The sequence below is a fragment of the Pongo abelii genome, chromosome 6 (assembly GCF_028885655.2).
Source record: "Pongo abelii isolate AG06213 chromosome 6, NHGRI_mPonAbe1-v2.0_pri, whole genome shotgun sequence".
NCBI lineage: Eukaryota > Metazoa > Chordata > Mammalia > Primates > Hominidae > Pongo > Pongo abelii.
The window spans coordinates 69870814-69897498 of NC_071991.2; the positions used below are offsets into that span (position 1 = coordinate 69870814).

Consider the following 26685-nt stretch of genomic DNA (forward strand, 5'->3'; position numbering starts at 1 on the left):
AAAAAACAGCAAGTTGAGAACAGAGCCAGGTTATGATGCATATTCCAGGAACGTAATTAGACCTACTCTTAAGCTCAGAGGCTCACTCATTGCACAAAGGCTTCGTAACACAATATGGGATTCAAATCTCTGCCTTCACAAAATTACAAATATTATATGTTATGAACTTTCAGCATTGATCAAAAACAAAAAAATTTACATTAAGACAAAAAATGCCAAATTCTATCCTCTGGAAAATGGCAAACTTTGCAGCAGCTTATAAAACTTTACTATCTTGGTTCTGGGTCTCTAGTTTTGTAATCTTTTCCAAGATAATTTCTGGAAGTTTAATTATTAATGGCAGAGGGCACCAAATCTCTGTTTTTGATTTTGTTTTTTTTCTTTTTCACTGTGCCTTTTGTACATAGACTTCCCAGAGGCCTAAAGATGAAACAAAATGCATAGTATCTGTTTGTACCAAGTTAGCCATTTGTATTTTTGAAGCTTATATCCATTTCATAGGAATTATTGTATAATTCTGCCATGGGAGAGAAAGCCACTTCTTCATGTGAAATTACTGTAAGCACACGTAAGAGAAATATATGGTCAACACCAAGAATGAATATTTCATTAATCAGTGGGTTCAGAAAGGAGTAAGGCAAGAGGAGCTGGAATAACCTTAAGAGCATTAGTAAGCATTCTTGAGAGGCCGTTCCAAAACAGATAGAATGTGAAGAGGCAGGCACAAAAGTTAAGAGGTCTGTGTATTTTATGTGATGGAAGATCTATATTCAGGAAGGAGGATCCTAAAGAGGAGTCATGTTCACTTTTCATCAATTTACATTTTTCCAAGACACTATATTCTAAAAAACACCTATCATCCCCTACCCCCTTTCGGGTTGTACTGATTATATGTCATTTTCAGTAAGTAATCAAATACAGCCAAATGTAAACACAGTGGGAGTTTTGCCATATAGATGCCTGGGCTCCATCTAGTGGTAAAAGTTAACTGTAGGTTTTTTATCATTTTCCTTAACCCCCCTTTAATTCAAATGTATTTAATAGAATTTGTGTCTTGAGGAGATCATAAATTAAGTTTTATATTTTTTTCTAAGAAAGAGTAATATCCCAGTTTAAAAAAACCTGTATCCATTATTTAATTTATCACTGCTTCTAATGAGAATATTTCCTCTGCTTTATAAAACTTGGCTTAGTTACTGCAGTGACTGCTCATTTATAAAGTTTTTTTACTCTTTGGTTTGTTTCTTCCTCTTGCTCTCCCTCTTCTCCTCCTTCTCCTCCTTCTTCTTCTTCCTCTTCTTTTTGTCATTAAAGGGGACAGAAACAAATTGCGAACAACCAAGTCAAGATGTCATAAATTGCTATAGTAAAATGTTGTATAGAAGGAAAAATAATAAAACTTCCTATTAAAAAGATAATCCTAATGAAAAATTAATATACAGGGTTCAAAAATAATTGGATGACAAAATTTGGATGACTCAAATAAAATGTGAGCTGGTAAGGTACAATGCTATATTTTCAGTTTAAGCATTTTGCTTTTTACATGACATTTCTTTTAATGTTTTGAGTTATTTTTTCTGTTTCAACCATTTTCCTTTTGGATTGTTTATATTTTAAAGGCCTGATGTGCTATTGAAATAGTGTCCTTTTGTATGTGTGCATGTATAGGTGTGTAATGTTTTATTCTTCACTAGATTAGCTTGGATGTAAATTTTGTGAGAGAAGTTCGTTTATAAAACAATGGAAAATAATTAAAAATAAGCTTTTTAAGGTTAATCTTAATCTGACATGCCCTTGAACTCTCACTGATTAAATAATTGCAGATAATATCATGTATTAAATTTTACATATAAAATTATTAAATGTAGAAATGCTAATATATAATTATTTAGATATGTGTGAAAGTACATATTTGATACAGTGAATACAATTTATTAGCTTCTCATGCCTTCCAAGTAAAGTCACGATGCAGATATATAATGCAATTTAATTTAGATATATAATTTAAACATGACTGCATAAAACTAAATCTATCCAGTATATATTTCTCAAAACGTGAAATTAAAGTCAGGTATAATAAACAAAGTTCTTTTTATTCAAATGTTACTTATCAGTAAGAAACAATTACAGGGCTTCCTGAGGGGATTTTCAAAGCATGTTAAAAATGTTAGGTATTTGAATTTTTTAAACTCAAAATTTTTTTTTTTATTTTTAATTTTACTTTGGTTGGGAGTGGCCTACAGAGATTCACTAGAGCTGTGGTCCCCAACTCCCCGACCATGGACTGGTTGGTGGCCTGTTAGGAACCGGACCACACAGCAGGAGGTGAGCAGCAGGCAAATAAGCATTACTGCCTGGGCTCTGCCTCCTGTCAGATCAGTGGTGACATTAGATTCTCATGGGAGCTCAAACCCTATTGTGAAATGCATATCAGAGGGATCTGGATTGCGCAGTCCTTGTGAGAATCTAATGCCTGATGATCTGAGGTGGAACAGTTTCTTCCTGAAACCATATCTTCTCCCCGACACTTCCTCCCCTCCAATCTGTGGCAAAATTGCCTTCCATGAAACATGTTCCTGGTGTCAAAAAGGTTGGGGGTGACTACATTAGAGGACAGACCTCAGGAGTGAAGGAGATGAGGGGGAGAAGAAAGGCAAAACCCTGGGGCCTCTGGCCATGTAGGGGTCTGAAGCCAGAGAAAAAAACGAATCAAGAAAGCACTTCAAGACATCTAAACAAGAACAAGAAGCCAAAGCTTATAAAGAAAATGCCTTGAAAGATCCTACTGTAATAGTAGGAATAACCCAAGATGGGTGTTTTAAAAGATAGAACATCAGCAACTAGGAGAGCTGACCTTAGGATCTGGAACTTACAGGATTGGGAGGCAAACATGTAGGGACAGGGTTGCCTGATACCAACATCTAAAAGTCTGAGATACTGATGCAGTTTTCTGCCTTAGCTATGGCACACACCATTATTATTACTGCCTCTGGTGAGAGTGAGTGAGCAGAGCCTGGTCTGAAGGCCAATTTGTATTAGCTGAGTGTTGGGTTGCTGCTCTGGAGTAATATTGATGATTGTCTGATGGAAACATTGACTTAAGGTAGTCTTATTTTTACTACACTTATATCTCTAATACATTGTTACAGCAACATATAGTAGTATATAGAGCAATTACATAAATATGCACTTTAATACAAATTACAATTTTAAAGAAAGCCACAGTTTCAAAATAGAAATGTCTGCAGCAAGCTTGAGTTTTAAATTGTGGCTTACTCTGAGGTAGTAGCAAGAACATTCACTTTTCAAGCCCTTGCTTGCAGTTAAAACAAAATGAAAGAAAAGAAACACAGATTTGGCAGCATCTCGTGTCTGTTTTGATAATTTGACAATTTAAAAATGATTAGAAAATCATGAAATCATCTAGCACAATACCACGAGGCTTTCCGTGTTAACAGCTGCAAAGCTGCTCTGAAGCCCAGAGTCGGGAGGCAGTCTTTTCCATCACATAGCCCTTTGCTCTGGCAAAAGTCATGCACTGCAAGCTCGGGAGACAGCTTGGAATCATATGAGAATCAGCACGTTATTTTCTGTCTAAATATTATAAGAAATTGGGAGTGTTTTAGTGACCTACCTAGATAAAATTTTAGCAGTCTTCTGTAGCATGAAATTATAAGACAAAACTCAAATGAAAAGTATAATTTTGACAATATCCCTCCTACCATCTCCATATGACATATTTATATTGTATACACTGTATTTCTCCTCACACTTTCGCTTTTATCCCCCTTGAAAGGAAGGTGATGGGATTTCTCTATGCTGGTTATTTTTTTCTTTGTCTGACTTCTTCCAATTCTTTTATATCAATGTATTAACAGAAATAAACAATGTAAATATACAAACAAAAAGTTAGTCAGAATTAATTACTATTGGAAATGTTTTCTTAGGGCAAATTGTAACTGCTCATGGTGATTATTCAATAAACAAAATTATCTTGCTCTTCATCTGTACTATGAAAAACAAGATCATTCGCTTATCATCTCTTTATATTGGAAATTAAAAATAAGTCTTATTTCTCCAAGGATTGCACTGATCTTTAACTAGGCTTATTTAAACATTAGATAGTCTAATTTCTTTCCCTTAGTCACTCAAGATGACCACAGTTGTGTACATACGACCTACTCTTTCCTTTCTTGATACGGGAAAAAAAATATATATATATATACACATGTGTTATATATATGTGCACACACATATATATGTATAACACATATATGTGTATATATTTTTTCCTGTATCAAGGAAGAGTTTTGATAATTTTGTGTTATGTGACACATACATATATATTTTTTAATAATTTTGTGCTATGTGTCACATGTATGTATATACATATTTTTTCCTGTATGAAGAAAGTTTTGATAATTTTGTGATATATATGTGTTATATACACACTATATATATTTATGTGAACATAAATATATATATACACACACATATATATATATATTTATGTGAACTCCTCTGTTTTGGTAACAACTTTTATTCTTTTCAACCCCTTGGATCCCAATTCTTTTCCCAATTGGTATGGCATATATCTGCCAGTTTTCTATAAAGTTTACTTAGTGCTTTTGTTTTTTTAAGTGGCGTCTGATGATATGTATCTTGGTATTTCTTATATTTATATTACATTACATTATATTATATATTTATCTTTAACAAGGATGTAAATTATCTTCTAGTAATTAGATTCTTTTTCAAAATTTTATTTAAAATTTAATTTTTTTAGAGATGGTTATCTCATTATGTTGCCCAGGCTGAACTTGAATTCCTGGGCTCAAGCAATTCTGCTACCTCAGCCTCCTGAGTAGCTGAGACTACATGTGCATGCCACCATTCTTGGCTGGCATCTTAGGAAAAAAAAAGCCTAACCTCTTTTCCTTAGTTTATTTTCATTTTTAATGAATTTTTAATTCTCAAAAATCCAGTAAGAAAAAAATTGTATTAAATAGACCTCCAATTTTTCATTATTATATCTCAAGATTTAGGGCTCTGAACAGTGAGTCTGGTATGGAGGTTAAAGTATAGAAAAATCGACTATTTACTAGCCTATGGGGAATAATAATCAATCTAGCCATATTTTTGAAATCTTTTTGAGTTCAAGTTACAGAAAAAACTATTGAAAGAACTTCTGAACACTATTTTTGTCTTAAAGTATTAAAATTTAAATTTGATTTTTGTTCGGTAGATGTCGTCTTCTAGATGTAGCCATCATATATATGTCTTTTATGAATGTTTAAATCTTGCACTATTAAATTCAAAATTTTAAGCAAACTGTTTTATCTACAAATGCTAACTGTAGAGATGCGTATCTTTTTTATCTTACCATTTCGTTCTGGCTCTACTCCCCTCAAAAACATTTTCAAGAACTCCATTCTTATCATATGTTAATTTTGGGTGTATCTGTTCTTATTTGAAGGGGACGATATACTTACAAACTTTTGCCACCAATAGATTCTCACTATTGTTTAGTACAAGAAAATATTTCACTCAGAAACCTCTAGTGCCAGAAGTGTTTGGAATTGGATATATTTTAGAGTTTTAGAAAGGTTGCATGCATAATGTAGAACACCCCTTTGGGGTTTGTGGCAGCCCCTCTTTGTCCAGCAATCTATCTATAGATGTATGTATGTGTATATAGCAGAAAAGTGTGTGAATGTTCACCCTAAATTGTCTAAATGAAGAATGGAAATAGCATTCTATTACTTCCAGTTAGGTTTATGGCCAATTCAGTTAAGAATTACAATAGCAACAAAAATAGCGGGATTTTAGAGCTTTTGAACTTCACAACTGCAAAACAAACAAACAAAAAAACTTGTATCAAATAGTCCTCTCAAAAGTTGTTTCTATCTCTCTCTGTTTATTGCTAGGACAGGGTGAGTGGGTGGTTGGGAATGTGAGAGAGTTTCCTTACAAAAGTATTTCAGACAATTTGCTGAAACACTTAACTTGTGCAAGTCACACAACAGTTAAACTTTATTGTTTTGAAAAACTAAAGTTATACAACCCAAATGTAACATATATTTGAAAATTACGTTAAACTTAGTTGTTTCAACTTGAGGTCCTTGTTTAGAAAGAAAATAATTTATTTCCCTAATTTGTAGATACTTTCAAGTTCGTTTGTATCCATCCATTTATTAAGACATATATAACATTCTGTGATATGTATCATCTCATTTAATGGTGGTTGTTAGCTCATGTCCCAGGAAAGACAGGATAAACAAATATGAAAAAATTCAGCTTCTCTGAAATTCTAACCATTTAGAAAATAAACTCTAAGTTTATATTTAATACTCCTTTTTATTAGTCCCCAATTATGAAGATGCCATGTGAATCTTTTAATGCATGAATGAAGGAGAGTTGAGATATCAAAAGTTCTTTTTTCACTTTTTATAAAGTTAACCATAATCAATTTAGAGTCTTTAGTAGAAAAATTTCTACACTGTTACAGAATTTGGTATGAGAAACATTGGCAAAGAATCCAGAAATAAGAAGTGGTGACTATAATATATGGTTTCTCTGTGGCTACTGTGAAAATTTGTTTTTGACTTTCTTCAGTTGCATTAGGATACATTATATTTTTATTTATTTATTTATTTATTCATTTTATATGTATATTTTTGTTATACTTTAAGTTCTAGGGTACATGTGCACAATGTGCAGGTTAGTTACATATGTATACATGTGCCGTGTTGGTGTGCTGCACCCATTAACTCTTAGTTTACATTAGGTATATCTCCTAATGCTATCCCTCCCCCCTTCCCCCACCCCACAACAGGCCCCAGTGTGTGATGTTCCCCTTCCTGTGTCCAAGTGTTCTCATTGTTCAGTTCCCACCTATGAGTGAGAACATGCGGTGTTTGGTTTTTTATCCTTGGGACAGTTTGCTGAGAATGATAGTTTCCAGCTTCATCCATGTCCCTACAAAGGACATGAACTCATCATTTTTTATGGGTACATTATATTTTTAGTTTTATACTGTCTAGATAATCCTTTTCCAAATCTTTTATGTAACTGTATACTGCTTTCTTCCTCTCAAATTAAAGCTTGGCATATATCTCCTTAAAAATATTAAAGACATATAATAATAATTATGTCAAATAATTCCAATTTTGAGTTGGAAGTGAGTCTATTCCATTGCCTGTCATTTTTCTTGCTGCTCACTGATGGAATCTTCTTGTGTGTGTGTTTCTGGTAATCTTTGTGTAATGGATATTAAATTTAAAGGTTAATTCATGGAAATAAGTTTGAGTCTTGGGAAAACATCACTTTCCCCCAATGTGAATTTTAAATTACCATTGCCAAAATTTCTAGCAATTCAGGTAACTTTAATTCAACCCTGACACATGAGACTTTTTCTCCATGATGACTCAAGACCAAGCTTCAGAGCATGCAAAGCTTTGTTTACTTATTTCATATCCTTATCCTAGGGTACATATCTTCGGATCCCCAGTCCAAATTCAGGGTTGTTTTACGAGGGCCTGTCTTTTGAAAGACTTTAGACTGATTTTATTCTAGCCTCTTTCAGTTGATAAACTCCATGAGAACAAAATATTCATGAATGTTGAACTCACCTCTCGGGATTTTGTCCTTTCCCATTTCCTTCTCTGGTAATTCCACACTAACATCACTAATTTCCCTCAACCATATTTTAAAATTATTTTGTCTCACTTTGTTAGTAGCTTTTTTGCAGGGATTGGTTGTGAAGATCGCCATTACAGAAAAATAAAACCTATGCTGAGGCATTAACAATCAACTTTTTGAAAAATAGAAATAAGACAAAGGTAGAACAAAATGAGGCCAGTAGAGAAATGGGAGGAGAAAAAAACTGATGAAAGATTTTGGCAATAATCAACTTTAGAATAAGGAAGGAGGGATCGGAGAAGACAAAGGGAGATAGCATTTCAAGATGTCAGTGACTGTCACCATAAGAATGATCAAGTAAGATTCGTCACCAGAAAAAGCCAATCAAGTGTTATAATTAGAAAGGCAGTAGAGAGGATTTTGTGGACAGCATCAAGAAGCCTGATTTTAGAGTTTTCAAAAATTCTACTTAGCTAACAAGCATAATTGGCAACTTGTTAAAGAGGATTGATAAAGAAAGAAAAAAATTGAGCCATTGTAGAATATAATTCTAGCTTGTATCTTTACAAATATTTTAATTAAATTTAAAGATTAAATTATGATTAAATTTCCTCATAAATGGATCCTACAGATAAAGCTCATGATATTCTTCTGTTAAGGCTGGAAGAATATTAGATCTTGCATATTTTCCTTAATTTCATAATATTTAATTTCTATATGCTCAAGGATCATCTTTTGACACTAGCTTGTGAACTTTGAGTCAATCATATCAGCTTATTTGACCATGTGGATTAGAATTTCAAGATCAGTAAGACATTTTTATCTTTAAACTGATCCATTTAAATAATGCCATTTTGAGTAATACACTGTATTCAAGCAGAATATCTTTTTCAGCAGAAATCTGAAATTGATGACCTTTTATCAGAATAGAACTCATATAAAGAATAATGCCAAGACTTCATAATCTTTTAAAAATGTAGGACGGGCACAGTGATTCTCACCTGTAATCCCAGCACATTGTGAGGCTGAGGCGGGTGGATCACTTGAGGTCAGGATTCGAGACCAGCCTGGCCAACACGGTGAAACCCATCTCTACTAAAAATACAAAAATTAGCCAGGGATTGTGGTGCATGCCTGTAATTCTAGCTACTTGGGAGGCTGAGGCAAGAGAATTGCTTGAACCCCAGAGGCGGAGGTTGCAGTGAGCCAAGATTGCACCACTGCACACCGGCCTGGGTGACAGAGTAAACCTTTCAATATCTCTTCTAGTGGAATTTATGCAATGGTGCCATTCATTGAATACTACCATTGTCTTATTGTGTGACAAATTGTTTTCTACTACTTCTTATAACAGACACTTGAATCAAATCACTTCTGAATCTCTTTGGAAAGTAATAAATAAATGTAAGTCCTCTGGGATATTTTATTTTACCATTAGTAGTTATAATAATGCGTTCATGTTCACTCCAATCAAGATCATAAGGGGATTTAAAAGGTGTTTAAAATGGTAAGAAATTTTAGACAAACCAATAGGTTAGGACACTTCTCTTATTATGAGGTGATATTATATACAACGTGAGTGTAATTTGATTCCCTTTGCCTATCCCCACTCCTGATTTAATAAAGCAAGCTGGATTACTCTATCATGATTTATTCTAGTCCGCGTTTATTTTTATGTACCAACACTAAATATAAGCATCTGGTTTCATCTAGACATCTGTCAATGGTCAGGTTACATTCAAATAAGCTTTTACAGTGTCTTGGGATTATGGAATTGACTACTTTTCCGGGTCATAAATGCATACCTTATATACATTAGATATAATGCAAATCAACAGTTACCATAAAAATAATCTTAAACTAAAGGATGAAGATTCAAGTTAATACTGATTCCCAGTGTACTGAAATGTTTCCCTGATTTGTGTGAAATAATGACAGAATTTATGAAGTTGAAAGTCAACGTTACCACTTTGAAAATGGGAATCACAAAGAAGATTCACTTGAATAATCAAGGGAAAATATAGTTGTAAACTGGAAGTCTTTTTAAAATACTGACTTTTTAATAACAATGCCACATGTGGATATGCTTGATGCATTTCCTTTTGCTTATGTTCATCCTGCCAATTATAGAGAGCAAAAAGCTGAATATTCTCTTTCTGTGAAGACAGTTTGATTTGATTACCATGAAATCAGAGTGCCGTTGGCAGAGTGGGTTATGACATCTACATACTGTCTAAAATAATCAAATAATTTAAATGTATGTTATTTAAAAGCCAATTAACCTATAAAGTTGGATTATTTATTCAGTTATTCTGAAATATACTTTGTAACTTCTTTTTCTTGGATTTTTCTGAACAGTAAGAGGGGAAACGTTACTAAATACATTAGCCTGTTAAAGTATTTAACTTATTTTACAATAAAATATCTACTTTATTATTATCATCCCCTCTGCTTAGTTACCTGAATAATGAACTTGTGTGTGCCTGTGTATATTTGTTGGGAAAGGCAGTCTCGTACAAGAAGTCTTCTGATCCCTTCTTGGCCAACCAAGGATGAACTAGGGCCTGTAACACTTCCTTATCAAGATAAAGAGCCCACACAGCCTGTGCCAGGTTTATCACCTTGACTGAGAAGATCTTTGTTTCAGACTCAATGAGTACTTTGTTCTGAGTCAGTGGCCCTCAAGTGGGCCCCCACTTTTCTGTATTTCAGATGCCACTGGCAGGGAGTGTGGAGTTCCTCTACTGTGGCAGAAGAGGGATGCATGTAAGCCAATTGCCCTACATCAGCTGCAGTGGATGTGGGGTGGGAGAGGAACCTGCTGGTTATGGGGGACTGATGCACTAGTCTCTTCAATATGTAAATTAAAGTGTTCTATCCTCTCCATTACTGTGTTTTGTTTTTCCCTTGACAACTCCAGTACCAAGATGCAATGGGCACAAGTGTTGGGACTTCTATTTTTAGTGGCTGCCATTTTGATGATCTTTGCTATCCTTTATGTAGTTAGAGTCATTCCCTGGCATTGGAAACCAGTGCCTGCTGTTCTGCTTGATAATATTATCTCTAATAATATCTCTCAAAAGTACTGCTTCTTAAAACATCATTTAGAAATTATTTCCCTAGATAATCAAAATAGTAGATATTAGAGTGGTCTTGTATTTTTAACATTTACTAAATTGATTAGTCATTGTGTAGTTGACCTACAATTAGGAAATTTATAGAAAATGGTGCAATAAATGTTTTTTCTCTTTACTCTGTGAATGTGGTTGAGGACATTGTTTGCTATGGTCCTCTTTATAATAGAGACTTTTCCTCTTATCTCAATAACAGATATAGTTATGCAACCAGAGTAACTCATTTGTATCTCTCATGTATGTAGATGTCTATTAATTTTAGAACTAGAACTTATTTTTCCGTTTGTTTCTGTTGCTAAAAACTTCAGAGCTAAATATGCAACAAATGGCTGGGCACAGTGGCTCATGCCTGTAGGAGGCCTAGGTGGGCAGATCACAAGGTCAGGAGATCGAGACCATCCTGACCAACATAGTGAAACCCCGTCTCTACTAAAAATACAAAAATTAGCTGGGCGTGGTGGCGCATGCCTGTAATCCCAGCTACTCTGGAGGCTGAGGCAGGAGAATCGCTTGAACCAGGGAGTCGGAGGTTGCAGTGAGCCTAGATCGCGCCACTACACTCCAGCCTGGCAACAGGGCGAGACTCTGTCTCAAAAAAAAAAAAAAAAAAAAAAAAAAATGCAGCAAATATCCATGTAAGTTTTGCTTATACCTTAATTTTCATCTCAATTATACTTGTTGTGTGTATTAGTTTTCTATCACTTCCATAACAAGTTACCACAAACTTAGTACCTTGCAATAACACAAATTCATTTTTTCATACCTCTATATGCCAGAAGTCTTTGTACGTCAAGCTTGGCTAATCTGGTTTCTCTGCTCCAGGTTTCACAAGGGCATAATCAAGGTTCACTCCAAGCTCATTGTGGCTGTTGGCTGAATCCAGTTCCTTGTAGTTATAGGACTTAGGTTCCCATTTTTCTTGCTGGCTATCAGCTGGAGGTTAGTATTATCTCCAAAACATGTCGCTTCAGTCCTTACATTGGGGTCCCTACAGATTAGAGCCAGCAATGATATGCCAAATCCTTCTCACTTTTGTAATCTCTCTGATTTTCCCTTCTGTCACATCTTTTTTTTCTCTTCTGCCTCTAGCAAGAGAAAGTTCACTGTTTTTGATGGCTCAATTGATAAGATTGGGTGTACCTAGATAATTTAGGATGATCTGCCTATCTTAAGATTCATAAGCTTAATTCTATCTGCAAAGTCCCAAAGTCATATAAGGTAATATACTCACAGGTTCCAGGGATTAGGGCTTGGACATCTTTAGAGAGGCCCTACCCACATCACTATTATTTTATATATTTTTGAATATTGTTTTCTGATATGTCATAAATAACATTTTTGAAGTTAAATAATTATTATGCAATGTTCCAATGAACTAAAAACTTCAGATTAACCTAAATGTGAGGAAAATCCGGTTAAACTTTTAAAGACTAGAATGATTTAAAGTACAATATAACTGTTTCCCTAGTCTTAATTTAAGAATTAGGTATATAAAATCAACATTTATAAACTTTAAGCATACATATATACCAAGATTTTTTTGTCCTATTTTCCTGTTACTGAACAAAGTATATGTATGACTCAATTATATCATTACCGTAGTCCCATCTTTTTTATTATTATTATTATTATTATTATACTTTAAGTTTTAGGGTACATGTGCACAATGTGCAGGTTAGTTACATATGTATACATGTGCCATGATGGTGTGCTGCACCCATTAACTCGTCATTTAGCGTTAGGTATATCTCCTAATGCTATCCCTCCCTGCTCCCCCCACCCCACAACAGTCCCCAGAGTGTGACGTTCCCCTTCCTTTGTCCATGTGTTCTCATTGTTCAATTCCCATCTATGAGTGAGAACATGAGGTGTTTGGTTTTTTGTCCTTGCGATAGTTTACTGAGAATGATGATTTCCAGTTTCATCCATGTCCCTACAAAGGACATGAACTCATCATTTTTTATGGCTGCATAGTATTCCATGGTGTATATGTGCCACATTTTCTTAATCCAGTCTATCATTGCTGGATATTTGGGTTGGTTCCAAGTCTTTGCTATTGTGAATAGTGCCGCAATAAACACACGTGTGCATGTGTCTTTATAGCAGCATGATTTATAGTCCTTTGGGTATATACCCAGTAATGGGATGGCTGGGTCAAATGGTATTTCTAGTTTAGATCCCTGAGGAATCGCCACACTGACTTCCACAATGGTTGAACTAGTTTACAGTCCCACCAACAGTGTAAAAGTGTTCCTATTTCTCCACATCCTCTCCAGCACCTGTTGTTTCCTGACTTTTTAATGATTGCCATTCTAACTGGTGTGAGATGGTATCTCATTGTGGTTTTGATTTGCATTTCTCTGATGGCCAGTGATGAAGAGCATTTTTTCATGTGTCTGTTGGCTGCATAAATGTCTTTTTTTGAGAAGTGTCTGTTCATATCCTTTGCCCACTTTTTGATGGGGTTGTTTTTTTCTTGTAAATGTGTTTGAGTTCATTGTAGATTCTGGATATTAGCCCTTTGTCAGATGAGTAGGTTGCGTAGTCCCATCTTATCTGCAGCTTTGCTTTCTGTGGTTTCAGTTACCATGATCAACTGTGCTACAAAAACATTAAATGAAAAATTCCAGAAATAATCAATTCATGAGTTTTAAATTGTGCACCATTATAAGTAGTCTGATGAAATCTCACACTCTCCTGCTCAGTCTCACCCCAGATGTAAATCAACTTTTTGTCCAACTTATCCATGCTACATATGCTACCTGCCCATCAGTCATCAACATTATCTGCTCCTGACATCCAACCATCAACACTGCCATGGCTTGATGATCCAGGATCACCGGAAAGCAGCTGATCCTTCTGACAAATCTTCAGAAGTTCAATATTAGCCTAACACTACATTACCTACGTCATTCGCCTCACTTCATCCATCAAGTAGGCATTTACTCATCTCACATCAACACAAGCAGAAGGGTGAGTTTAGTACAGCAAGGTATTTTGAGAGAGAGAGAGAGAGACCTCATTTGCATAACTTTTATTACAGTACATTGTTATAATTGTACTATGTTATTATTGTTATTAATATTTTACTGTGTCTAATTTATAAATTAAACTTTATCATAGGCATGTAGTGTAGGAAAAATATAGTGTATATATGGTTTGGTATGATCCATGGTTTTAGGCATCCACTGGAGGTCTTGGAATGAAACTTCCTCTAGATAAGGGGGAACCATATCATAGAGTAAACTATGAGTTTACTCTGTCTCCTCTTATCTCTCTCCTTTCTGTTTAAGTTCATGAAGCAGTTTCTTTACTGAATCAGATTTAGTGTTTGCCAGAACCTGAAATCCTTTGACTCTGCAAAATACAAGCACATCTGCTGGTAAAAATTGCCCATCTTTTTCAGGAAGCCTAGCTGTTAACATGTGGGTTTTTGAAACAGACAGAAGTAAGACTGAATATGGGCCAAAGTACTTGGTAGTTTTAGAATCTTTGAGCACTTAAACAGCAAAATAAACTTCTGTTCTAGTTCCTCGTTTGTAAATGAGTTTAATATTAGCTGCCTGACAGGACTATGGATAGTGACCGTAAAATGTTCAGCATTGTGTGTGGAATATAGTTAATAGAAAGTCAATGATGGGGGATGTTAGTTTTCCTAAGAAAACTTTTACTACAGGGGATCAGTGAGAAACATGCCTTTATTGTTATAAAACATCGAAGGAGTTTTCTTTGTGCACTTAATACTTGTTTTCATTTTTAGCCTCACAAGACATTCATCATAGTTATGTTTCACAGTGAATGTTCCCATAGATATGTCCATGTATTGTATTTCCAATATCTTTCTCTGCATTCTTTCTTATCTCGGACCTTGTATGTTAGATCACTTTTCTTCTGATGAAATTCATTATTCAGAAATTCTTGGCTGCATGTGGTGGCTCATGTCTGTAATCCCAGCACTTTGGGAGGCCAAGGTGGGTGGACTGCTTGAGTTCGGGAGTTTGAGACCATCCTGGGCAACATGGCAAAACCCTGTCTCTACTAAAAATATAAAAATTAGCTGGGCATGGTGGTGCTCGGCTGTGGTCCCAGCTACTCAGGAGGCTCCTGAGCCCAGGAGGCAGAGGTTGCCGTGAGCAGACATCATTGCCACTGCACTCCAGCCTGGGCGACAGAGCAAGACTCTGTATCCGAAAAATAAATAAATAAATAAATAAATAAATAATTCTTTTAGTGAGTGTCTGATAGCAGTAAACTCTTCAGTTTTTGTTTATCTTAAAATAGTTTGATTCACAACTTTATAACTTTATTCTCTAAAGATTCCACCAGAGCCCTGTCCCTCCCCCTGACAACCTCCCCCCACTGCCCCCACCATGCACTGGGTATAGAATCCTACGTTGGCAGCTATTTTTTTTGGGCACACTAAAGATATATTTGATTGTCCTGTGATTTCCATGACTCCCTTGAGAGGTCGGCCCTCATTCTAACACTCAATTACTGAAAGGAAACTTGCCTTTTATTTTCCCCTTGTTCTGGCAACTTAAAACATTTCCTTTTTGTCTTTAGTGTTTTGTTGTTTTAATATTATGTACTTAGGCTTGGCTTTCTTTTTATTTATCATGCTTGGAATTCATCTGGCTTCTTGAAGCTATGAAATTGTATTTTTATATCAGTCCTAGAAGACTTCCAGCTTTTTACTCTTCTAATATTGCCTCTACCCATTTCTCTTTCTTTTTCCTTTTGGAACTCTAATTACGTGTTTGTTAGACTTTCTCAACTCTATCTTCCATGTCTCTTAAGTTTGTTTCTCTTTCTTTGTCTCTCTCCCCCTCTCATTCTCTTTTTCATTTTTCATCTATTTTTTTCTCCCAGTGATGCATTTGGAGAGTTTCATAACAGCTCACAAATGCTTTCTTCAGATGTATCTATTTTGGTTTTATAATCTGATATTAAACCCATCCATTTAGTTTTAGTTTTTGGTTATTTTAATTTTTATTACTAGCATCTCTGTCTTCTTAAAATATATCATTTTTAGATACTTTTCCCTAAAAATATATTCAAATGTATCTTCTATTTAAATATAGCCAGTGGAATTATTTTAGAATATATGTCTGATAATTTCAACAGATGAGTTTCTATTTTCCACTGTTTTTGTGTGTTCTCACTTAAATGCTTTGTTTTCTTGTGAAATTTATTACCTCCTATTTTGTATTGGTCCCTGATTTTTAAAAATTTATATAGCGATTTATTAAGGCGTAGAATGATGGTGACTTCCTCCAGAGGGAATTTGTATTTGCTTTGGTGAGGCAGCTGGAGGTTTTACCAAAGCAGATGTTTGGTCCACCTAACTGATACAAACTTGGCTGCACATCTGAGCCAGGATTGGTTTGCGATTGCAGCTTCTTGAAATTTTTTTTTACTACCTCTGCTCAGGCCTAAGCAACTTTCTGTGTACTAACTTGGTTTTGGAAAGGTAGGATAGGATCATTTAAGGTTCCAGATTAATGTGGGGAGGGTTTTCTGTTAGATTCCCAACCTGGCATGTTTCCCGGATTTTTACTTATTTTTCTAAGTGGAAATGTCAAAAAAGTCACCTGTACTAGAGCACAGAATGTCCTCAGCCAAAAAGTAGCTTTTGCACTATATGAGTTCCCATATTTGTTTGGATTTGGGGCTGTATAATTCTCTAGTTAGCTCTTCAGTGCTTTTGATAATTTTTTTTAATCTAGCATTTTTGGTTTTGTTTTTAGTAGCAGAGTTGTTTACCTTGTATTGGAAGCAGAATAACGGTCCCCCAAATATGTCCATGTTTTAATTCCCAGACCTGTGAATACGTTAATGTTGCAAATCAGCTGACCTTGAGATGTGGAGATCATCCTACATTGTCCAGGTGGGCCTGATGTCATCATAAGTGTTTTTAGAAATGGAAGAGGGAGGCGGGAGAGTCAGAGTTAGGTGATCTGAGAAGGACTCACTATTACTGCTGTGAAGATGGAAGAGGGCCATGAGCCAAAGAATGCGGGCAGCCTCTAGAAGCTGGAAAAAGCAAAGAAACAGATTCTCCCTTAGCGCCACCAGAAAGGAACACAGCCCTGCCAACACCTTGATTTTCAAACAGTGAGGCGCATTTCTGACATCTGACCTCCAGAACTGTAAAAAATTAATTTGTGTTGTTTTTAAGCCATTAAGTTTGTGGCTATTTGAAACAGCAGCAATAGGATAATAATATACTCTGCCTTACCAGAAATAGAAGCACTCCTTTATTTTATAAAGAATGTAGTTAAATATTAAAAGTATGAAAATAACAAAAATGTAATTTCCAAATTTCTGATTATTTTAGACACATTACTTAAAATATAATAACATATAGGAAAATAAGGACTTTTTTTGTCTGATCCAATTATTTAATTTTGTTTTTTAGTATTAGTAACTGATACTCCTTACCTTAAATCCAGATTGATTTAAAGCTAAAAGACAAAATTTTCCAAATGGAAACCAAATATGTTTATTTCTGGCAAAGGATAGAAACTGAATTTTTTTTTGCAGGGGTCCATTACTCCAGAGTCATGAAGCTAAGAATGAAATTTTTGCTAAAAATGTTATCTTGATATTTTTAGCAAATAAAAACCTAAATAACCACAGCTTTGATCATTTACTACATGCGATTTTTTTGAGCGCTTTTACATTTGTTTAAATAACATTACTGAATCAAATTATTCTTTAAATAAAAACCAAACTTGATCTATTTAAAGTGTGCCAAGTTACTCAGCCTCACTGCTATGTGTTTGCTCATAGCAGCTTCTAATCCTGAAAGAACTGGCATTAAGCATGTGGGGAGCTTGGGAGTGGAATCCTGTGACACACCGTGATGAGCAAAGATTTCCTTCCAGACAGAATATGATATATTTTTTCATCATAAAATTTATATGAAGCTGAAGGGATATAAATGTATGTAGTGTTAATTTGGAAACCTGCAAAGGTGATACTGGGAAAATTAAACCTTACTTCTGCTGAACCTGGAGCCAGTATACTTTCCAATAGATAACATATTTATTAAAGATGGGGAACAATGTTTATTAAATGGCATAATGATCTTTGATTGAGGGACATTAGGTAAGCCAGTTAACTTCTCTGGGCTTTATTTGTATTATCTCTAAAATGATGAGGAATAAATATAATAACTAAGGTTATTTTCTCTCTAATAGTCTATTTTAGAGAGGGTATATACACAAATCTACACATACATATATATGCACCTATAATAATACTACATTATATAGAAAACTAATAATTAGGGGCCTGTCTTCTCTAACATTTTGCATTTCTCTTTAAAAATAAAATTCAATGAAAACAACACCTGACTTACATTGGCTAGATGAGATCTTACGTTGACGCTTAGGGGAGATGGAGAAAAGTACATTTCAATAGGGCACTGGACTTCAAAGTTGGCTTAGTTTTCTCCCACCCAGAAAGTTTGTTTTATAACTCTTTTGATACAGTTGAAGATTCTCACAACACAGGGAGCTGTTAAGAATGTATAAAGTATTTCCCCTCTGCTGATCATCTTTTTTATTGGTACCTACTCAAAAATTTGGAGATGTACTCCTATGGAAAAAAAATGTTGGCCCTACTCAGCTTGCCTGTCTGTAAAACTGCTTAGTAAGGATAATGATAGTTCTTCATTATGTGTGCCTGTAGTTGGAATTAAGAAGTTCCCCCAAAGGATTTTTAGCAGGGCTTGTCTTCCTATAAAGCCCGTGTCTCTTTCATACTGAGTGTTTCATGAATAACTAGTCTAAGGAACTATTGCTGATGGACTATTGCTTCATGTGGCTGATGGAGCAAATGATTTCAGCCCAGTGCCTGAATATTTGGGATAATTGCATGAGTAGTAAAGTTGCTTACCATTAACAAATAGTAAGCGTTTAAGTTGTGAATTCAAACCAAATCACTCCATTTGACCAACCACAAGTCTGGACTTTGAAGTCTAACAAATTGGATTGAATCTGTTTTACCATACATGGACTGAATATGTTTAGGTAAATTATTTAACCATTGCGAAACTTTGTTTCTTTATCCACAATACGTAAAAAACACTGGTACTTCCAGAGTTATGTGAAAGCCTTTGAGAACTATAAAACATAACACATTAGTTGTTATATTTTCATTATATTTGCTGTAATAATAATATCAACAGATACAGGAAAATCCAAGAGCTTTGGTTACAGAAAAGTTTTAAGTGGTTTCATTGTTTAACATTTTGATGAAACATTGTTCTGATGAAAAATAATTTAAAGGCATAAATCTTGTTTTTAGAAAGCTTACAGTAAATTGAGACAAACAAATGAGACAAACAAATGAGACAAGCAAATATGACAAGCAAATGAGTTAATACAAGCAAATGAGACAACAAACAGTTACTGTGCATAGTGAAAAACACCATGATGTAGGTAGATAGTAAGCAAACGCTGTAAGAGTATAGAGGTGAAATCTGACATTGGCAGGTCGGAAAAGTCTTCTCAAATGAGGTAAATGAGCAAAACCTTGAAAAAGAAGTGTGGGGGTAAGGTCAGTAGTGAAAGGAACAAGGATAAATTTTTAAATAGGAAAAAATATGCAAATTTATAACAAATTATTTATATTCAGAGAGCAACCAAGGATTTGGATTGATGGTGCTTGTATGAGGGGTAAAAGTCTGATTGTTAAGGGATGAACATACAGGATAAGCAGAATTTACTCCATTCTGAAATTATAGAACAGACATACTTTAAATAAAGAAATGACATAAATAGATTTGCTCTTTTGGAAATGTTTCCTGGCAGCCTGTGGGTAATGGATGGAAAATTGAAGGGGTACAGTGAGGACCAGCGAGCCTGGAGGTGTTGAAGCTTGTGGGGAAATTCGAGGTATTTAGAAAGTGGGGAGAGAATAGAGTTAGGTCAAACCATTAGGCGTTAGGAACTAATAGGATTGACAAGAGAGGACATAAAATTAAAACTCCATCACACTTGTTTACTGATTGCTCAGAGGTGGGGTATGAAGGAGGTATGGGTCTTATTTAGTCTTGTAAATTTCTGAATTGGTGAGTCCATATTTGCACTGAGATGGAGACCCAGGAAAAGGCAAAGATCTGAAAGGAGAGATACTGAGTTTGTTTGTGGGCATGTTTACTGTGAGATATCCAAATCTCAGTTGCAAATCTGTAACTCAGGAAACTAGGTGAGAGCTGGAGGTGTAAATGTGAGTGTCAGTTTGAACATAGTAATTGAAACTATATGCATAGAAGCAATCACCTTGGGAAATGTTTTATTGTTCCTTGCTTTAATACAATTATATGATTAGGTAATTATAATGTCCTTCTTATAGGCTTCATAAGAAAAAAAACTAGTATACTTTAATGATTTATTTCAGAACATCCTTATTAGTTTTAAAACAAATCAATTAGAGTCCTGTTCTTTTAGAGTTTAATTGATTAGCCCATCTAAATAAAGAAGTTTTATTCACCACTGGCACTGTCACTTTTAGATTAAGTATTTTGAACTATATTTATAAGTAATGGTAAATGCCTATTTTAACGTTTTACCGTGTGGTAAAATTGGTGATTCAAGGTTTCTTCCAAATAGATGGGCTTGGCTTGAAGACAGGTCATGTCAAACAAGAATTCCCACATTTTATGGCCGCAGAACAGTCTGTCATAAGGAAATATAAATTATGTCCTTACCTCTCACAAGACTGTTAAGAACTAGATAACTAGACTAGATAATAAGATATTATAATATATGAATGTCATCATCATTACTAGTAGATTTGTCCTATTAGTGATGGGTAAATTGCAAAATAACAAATGGAAACTTATTTTTTGGAATCACTTTATAATTATTTCGTTTTTGAATAAGTTTAAGTGTAGATATTTGTACAATTTTCTGATATTAAAATTCACCAAAATTCAGTATGCTTTAATTATTTTTATTTCTCATGATTGTAACGTATGCATTTAATATTGCAAACTATTTTATACAAAGAGTTCATTACCTCTGTTATGATGATTATAACTTATTGCAATAATATTTTATACACTAACTGAATAATTTATGTTTCTCCAACAGCCCTTTCCAATGTGGCATACTTAGCATAATAAAGTAGAAATCTTAGTTTAGGGACATATTCTTCAGCTTACAAGAACTAGTACAATCTGAAATAGTAGGTGAAAACTTAAATTGTGCTAATTCTAAACATTAAAATCTAACTATTTGAAGCATTAACAATCCTTAATAGTGCCATAAACCATATTAACTTTTTAGCAAGGTAACACAAATTGGCATATTTTGTAATGCTTTTTTTTTTTTACACAGTCATATTGTTATAAGTGAAATTGGGCTCCAGGCCAAGGAGAACTTTTGAGAACTTTTAAGTTTGAGAGACTGTCTCACAGCTGGAAACCACCCCAAAGTGGATTGATCGCAGAAGAATATGTTTCCTATTATCCAGTTCTCTACCAAACTATTTTTTTGTAGCTTGAAAATAATAAAGATTTTGTAAGCCCCAAGAGGTCTTTTTTGATCCATGAATGAAGTTACCCTGGATTCATATAACTAAAATCTGACTTCCTTTCAGCCATTGAAATTCAAAACCCTTTCCATTTATTATTATGAAATTAAAAAACCTTCAAAAAATGTCAAAACGTTGCATTTAATGAAGTCAGTGTCAGTGTATGTCAAGTTTTGATTCCATTTAAGGTGAGTACAATATGATGTGAAAGGAAATGTAAAGTGAGTAATGGCAGTTGGTTAATTAAAGTAGATGTTGAAGGATGTAATCTGTTAGCCTTCAAATTATTCTTTAAAGTTTTTCTTAATCAAAAGATATACTTTTTAAAGTTATAAAATTTGTTACTCATATTTAAATGTTTAGAATTTATGAATTACCAGAAAAAAAATAAGATATTTGATTTTTTGGTTGCTTTAAAATTTTGTTACCTGGAATTTTAAAATGAAATCAGTCTTTAAAAAAAGGATTTTTTCTTTTAGGTTCGTTCATGTACCCATAGTGCCATTTTACTAATGATTCATTACACATTCCTAGTGCCTTTCTGGAGGAAAAACAAGTACAGTTCACAGAATCTTCTGTATGATTTCTCTAGAATTATAGTCTTCATTTATAATGACACAGTAGAAACAGAATTGCTTATATAACTATAGTACCCTAGTAAATTAGTTGCATGTCTACAGTAAAATGCAGATCTTTACAAATTCTAGATCAGATATATAGCCAAATCATATAAATATATATATAGGAATGTAATTTTGAAGTAATTTCCTTCAGAGTAAAATTATAAATTGTTATTCATATTTAATATAACCATTCGACTCACAGGAAGTAACTATAGAAAACACAAGGTTTAAAAACTGGCACAAAAACTCATTTTGCCAGGTGAAAATAAATTGATGCAACATGTCGAACTTTGATCATTCATGTTTCACCAGTGAACCCAGATGCACGGAAAATACTTTACTCAAATTGCTCACAATAAGTGCCAATCCTCATTTTTCCATATCAAGGAGAGATGGGAATATGGAAAAATATACAAAATTGGCAGATAATCTTCAAATCTTATTTTAGACAATATTTTTCACTTCCTGTCCTATCAAACTTTTTTTTTTAAACCAGATTGCCTAACAAGGTTGCCTTCTCCTTGCCCCTGCCTGCCCTCTGGTGGAGAACAGCAGGATGGTAAAAGGAAAATAAGGAGAAAATCCATGGTGAGATGATGAATAAGTACTTAAGATAGGTGCAACCACAAGTTACTGGATAATCACTTCTAGTAACACTTTTATTTGTATATTTCAAATATAACTACATATTCCTAATATTGAATTTGATTTTAACTACTAAATGCCAACTAGCTCATCCTGCTTTGAGACGGCAGGAGGGGGAAACCCTGGGGGAGGGGGGAAGCAACAGAAAGTTGTTATCCAGTGTGCTCTCCAAGATTTAACTAAATCATTTGTTATAGTTGACTTTCTTCTTAAACATTTTGTGTAACTGAAAGAATAATAATAATGCCTCAGATTTTCATGAGAATATATGACGGTGGGCTTAGAGGAAGGCTTATCATTTTCCAGTTCTGTATTTTTTCGTTGACAATTTACTAGTAATTTCATCTCCATTCATGCAGACAACATCCTATAAAATAAGTATGTCGGTTTCTTTGAGTTCATTGGACAGTTGACAAATCATGGCCCTATAAAGTATGAATCAGGGACTTTTGAAATAGATAAACCGAACCCTTGACTCATAACGAAAACTGAATAAATAAGATTTTTATTACAAATAACTTGACAAACCCAAATCTTTCCACTTTATCTTCCTTAAATTTCTATAATAAAACTGATGTAACAAACCCTAAATCACCACCATTTAGTAATAACAAAATTGAAAACTCAAAAATTTTCAGTTTTCTTTATACCAACAGATTTGAGATTGTACCCAAAATTTCTGTCCTGGTGTGGCCTTGAATTTCAATCCAATTCTTCCCTTCCACAGCTGTTTGCTGGGTACACTGTTATTTAAATAATGGGGCTCTGTGGAGAAGACCTCAAGGGAGTTGAGGGGATCGAGAGAGCTGGAGAAGAGAAAGGGATGAAAGAGACTTTAAAAGATGAAACAAATGTTATGAGTTTATGTAGGTCAAGACATTTAAAGTTAACTTTCATTTGTATTGTAATGGGGGAATTTTCCAGCTATTAATATTTTGAGCAGAGAGCCCACTTATTTCATAGAATAAAAAATTAAGAGGATGCCATCAAGCATTGCATAAAGGCATTGACGTGATATTGTTATATGTAAAAGGACTGAAAATTGAACTAACACAAGTTTGTATTTTAGACTTGGGCCTCTAGGAGTTCATGGAAAATAGTGTTGGATATTTTGAGCTATTAGAGATACACCCACAGGCCTATTCTCTTCCAGGTCTATATCATGATTTTAATGATAAGTTTAAGAGATGATCAGAGAAAGAATTGATCCTCACAATTAAACACAGCAACAAGAATATATGTGTATGTGCTGTGGGGGGGTGGGTAAGCATACAGGAGTATACATGCATGTATTTCCTTGTATCTTTCTTTTCTACTAAACATTTCTAAAGGCAGGGCTAACTTAATATTTCATTTTTCCATAGCTTGTATCAAGTTCCCCATGCTCTACTTCCTTCTTCTGCTTTTCAGCGCCTTCATATTCCTCACATTCTTTTATGGCAGAGCACAGCTCTCTCACTTTTTCTAACAAGAAACACACATTGCAGTTAAACAGCCGAGGTCATCCCCATGCTCGCGTCACAGGTCAAGCAAGATCACTTACATTTTTTAGGGGGTCACTTCTTCTCACTGGGTGGGATATGACCTTTTTCCTGTTTCCAGAAAAGAAACCACCCCAGATGTTCACCACCCCTTCTCTCTTTTGTTTTTTTCTGTTTTTCCATTCTCTTCCTTGTTTGATGCCAAACACACACTTAGACATTCATCTTGCTAGTATTTTTCTACTATGTTAAAAAAGATCTTTATTTTTACCTAATGTATCTTAAATACAAAAAATAAGCCAAAAATACAGAAAATCTGACATTTAATTACAATTTAGGGGCTAGATACTATTTTATAATTTGAATGTACCATTCTGAAAACTCCTTGGTATTTTCAGCATATTACAAAATCATTATTAAGATAGATTTCTCTCTGCATCTGTGCCACCATCTTAATATCATCTGTGGGCTGCACTTTTTTTTCAAAACCATCTGCATTTTGAGCTGTCTTTTGAGAAATCGCTGTAAGAATACAATTAATTGTATTCTCCCTGTGTGGATTGTTCTTCCTGGGTTTTCATTGACCATCCCAGACATTCAGCTTTCAAGATCCTTCAGATTTACTCACTGAATACAACCAAGTTTGCAGTGGTTTTGTACTGATTACAAATATATAGATACTTTTCCTGACTTTATTTTTTACAAACATAGTCAAGATCTAATGCCTGCAGAAATTATTACTCTCAATAACAATTTCATGGCTTCAGTCCTGTCTTCTTTATGAAGCTTAACTCTAGTTGACTGCTTGCTCCATGATATACATGGATTGAACACATACTGTATGCTAGCTACTGTACCATATGATGGAGGTACAGCAATGAACAAAAACAAAACAAAAGGGCTTCTTTTCATGGAGTTTACAGTCTAGAGAAAATAGACTTTTAAATTGAAAACAGCTAATATATTAGAAAATAAATACCTGCTTTGTAACAAGTACTGCGCTAAAAGCTCTATGCCAGTCTCCTTGATTTATGTATTTTTTAAATTCTCATTTTCAAAGATTTTAATCTTTAACCTTTGCATTTTCATTTCTGTATTATATTTTGAAGTTTGTTCTTAATAAGTTCTAGATTTAGAACAAAATAATAAATTTTGAAATAAGAAAATCTGGTGGAAATACTGTATACCTTTTGTTGCCATACCAACTTTATTAGACCCCAACTTTATTCATACCTTGTTAAAAATCCATAACCAGTATAATTTTTTAAGAAAGTTCATGGTCTAATTTTTGGTTAGAAGAAGAATTCTGTAAATTAAAATCACATTTCTCTTGATATGACACATTTTTTTCCCAAAGAATGTTCATTTCAGAGGTAAAAAATATTTGATGAAGACCAAACTAATAGTTTATCTTAAAGAGAAATTATCAAATTTTATCCTTAAAAATCTAATAAGTATCAATTAATTCATTGACTCAAAAGGATAATTAATATTTTGATTGTGAATTATTATAAAATAAAATAAAATCCTAGCAAAAACAGGCAAACTTGTATGTACCCCAAAGGGTTTTATCAAATCTCATTATACTATATCCACTTAACATATTTTAAGTAAATAAAACATTACGAAAAAGTTGAGGAGCTCTCTTTACATACTGTCCTCTGATACTATTTCCCTTCTTTCAGCACCAGAAGTAACTTCAGGCGGGATGACAGTTTGACTTTCATGAGCCTTAGGCACTTTTGCCTTCTTGAGCCCATTTCTATATAATAAAAAATTACACAGTCGTTAAAAATTTAACAGTAAAAATATTACATTATACAACAGTGTTTCTAAAAAGATGTTTGTAATTCAGATTGGTTTCACTGTTATATATCCAATATTATTACTGTCATTTTTTCTTGGGTTTTAAAAGAAATGAAAATTAAAACATTTCTATTATCCTCTAAAAGTATCGTGGACCCTCAACACTGTGAATTCAGCCTTTTAGCATTCCTATGCTTTTGCTTACATATTCATCTGTATAGATTTTTAAATTACCACTTATTGTATTGGTTTTAGAAAATGTATTGAGAACTAGTTGTATAATTTTAGTTGGTTTAAAAAAAACAAGCAAACAGTATTTGCCTTTATTTTGAGAACATATTCAGCATTTGCTTTCATTTTTTTTTTTTTTTTTTTTTTTTTTTTGAGACTGAAGTTCCCTCTGTCTCCGAGGCTGGAGTGCAGTGGCGTGATCTTGGCTCGCTGCAACCTCTGCTTTCTGGGTTCAAGTGATTCTTCTGCCACAGCCTCCTGAGTTGCTGGGATTACAGGCATGTGCCACCACACCTAGCTAATTTTTGTATTTTTAGTAGAGAGGGAGTTTCAGCATGTTGGCCAGCCTGGTCTTGAACTCCTGACCTCAAGTGATCCACCTGCCTTGGCCTCCAAAAGTGCTGGGATTACAGGCATGAGCCACCACGCCCAGCCAGCATTTGCTTTTAAATTAGTATCAATAACACTTTTAATTTCACCCACAAACACATACAATCACTGAAATAATATAAATACAGAAAAGATTTATTAAATGTATGATTGTTTTCTGGAGCATAAAAGGGTGTTTTCTTATGTTCT

General features: G+C 34.2%; 1 protein-coding gene across 1 annotated transcript in view; it reads left to right on the forward strand.

The window, feature by feature from the left end:
* The window catches only part of AGMO (alkylglycerol monooxygenase), a 371459-nt gene that overhangs the window by 237854 nt on the left and 106920 nt on the right, over positions 1-26685 (forward strand). The gene's annotated exons all lie outside the window — the stretch shown is intronic.